This window comes from Asparagus officinalis, unplaced genomic scaffold (assembly GCF_001876935.1).
Source record: "Asparagus officinalis unplaced genomic scaffold, Aspof.V1 AsparagusV1_Un3673, whole genome shotgun sequence".
In the NCBI taxonomy this organism is placed as follows: Eukaryota; Viridiplantae; Streptophyta; class Magnoliopsida; order Asparagales; family Asparagaceae; genus Asparagus; species Asparagus officinalis.
Window position 1 is genome coordinate 1 of NW_017975932.1, and position 1531 is coordinate 1531.

General features: G+C 46.5%; 1 long non-coding RNA gene across 1 annotated transcript; it reads left to right on the top strand.

Annotated features, from left to right (window-relative positions):
- Window positions 1–736: 736 nt before the first annotated feature.
- LOC109828694 lies at window positions 737–1047 on the top strand. Its single transcript, XR_002243798.1, has 3 exons — window positions 737–776; window positions 857–928; window positions 1008–1047. It is a non-coding gene; the product is annotated as an uncharacterized LOC109828694 (long non-coding RNA).
- The last annotated feature ends 484 nt before the right edge of the window (window positions 1048–1531 follow it).

Below are 1531 nucleotides of genomic sequence, written 5' to 3' on the forward strand. Positions count from 1 at the left end.
AGGAAGCACCGCCGATGGAGGGGAAGGTAACATTTAATTGCTCTTGCTTCAAGGTTGTTTACCTTTTGGAATTTGTAACCATGTTTCGTGCTCCAGGTTTCTTTGAAGAGGGCGAACTCCCACCGAGTCCGGCATCTCCTGTTGTTGATAACATGGATTGCTTTGTGCAACAAATGTGCGACGCTTTTCACGACGGGTCTTTGGGCATCGACCTTAACATCGATCTTGAGCAGATGAATAATGTTGAGCCCACAGTCCCTTATTCAGGTACATCTACATCCAATGTTACCTCCCTCAAGCGTGGGAAAGGAAGATCTCCCGTTTTTTTTTCTGAAAGTATCTTTAATACCCGTCGTACTGCGTAGATCCGACCGGATCTAGATCTCGCGGTGGTCCACGGCAAACAACCCCGGCGCAGGCAAAGAACCCACCAAGCGAGCGACCGCAAAACAGGAGCTCGCGATTCGTTCGACACAAAAGGAGAAAAGTTGTAATCTTTGTTTATTTTTATTTGATTTTCGTTGTAACCGGATCTTATAAAAAGACCGGATCTTTTGTAACTCAAAAAGTTGTAACTCAAGATGACAATGGAATCAATAACAAAGAAACCTACGATTTTCCCCGCAGGTACGCATACGATTTAGGGTTATCGTACTTTTTTCATGTTCATCTGGCTTTTGACTAATATATGAGTGTAATCATAGGACCAGCCACCGGGACTGATTCTCGTATGACTCCTGGCATTTCTCAGATGCCTACGGATGATGGATCTACAGGTATGCCGATAACTTTATTATCCCAATCCTCCTTATTTGTCTAGATTTTCATTTTGACTAATGAGAGGGTGCCATCATAGGACCAGCCGCTTGGGCCGATACTCTTATGACTCTTGGCATTCCGACTGCATCTGAGGACGGGGGAATTGCAGGTATGCGTGAGATCTTTTTGTCCCGGTTCTCCTTATTTGTCCAAATTTTCATTTGGCTAATATAAGAGTGTAACTGTAGGACCGGCCGTTGAGCCTGATACTACTACAGTTCCCGGGGCTGAAAGCCTGCACAGAAGTAGTGCCTCTCCGTCCTTACCGAGCGACATGAGCAATCCGCCTGCAGGGGTTGATATCCCCCCTTCTGCTGCTGCCTCAGAGCCTGTCGTACCTCCGCCCGAGGGGACGTCCGTTGGCGTTGGTATGCTCAGAACTTGCCTTTTGACTTTCCTTATCGTATTCGATAATCCGCTGAGCTTTCATGTTGTTGCTTGTAGGATCTCGATCTTCCCTATACGAGCGTGTCCGCGTCCTTTTGGTCGATACTGATCCTGACAGGGAGGCTTTTCGTACGGACCTCAACTTCTTCACCGCCTTTTATAACGGTCTGATCGAGAAGCTTCTTCACAGAGGAGGTGGCTTCGATCAGTTCAGGCGCTCCTTTTCTCGCCACATTGTAGGCATCGAAAATTGCCTATAGGTGTTTGCGGAAAAAGTTGCTGTATTCATTGCTGCATTCATTACAACTTCAATCGTTACAATGAA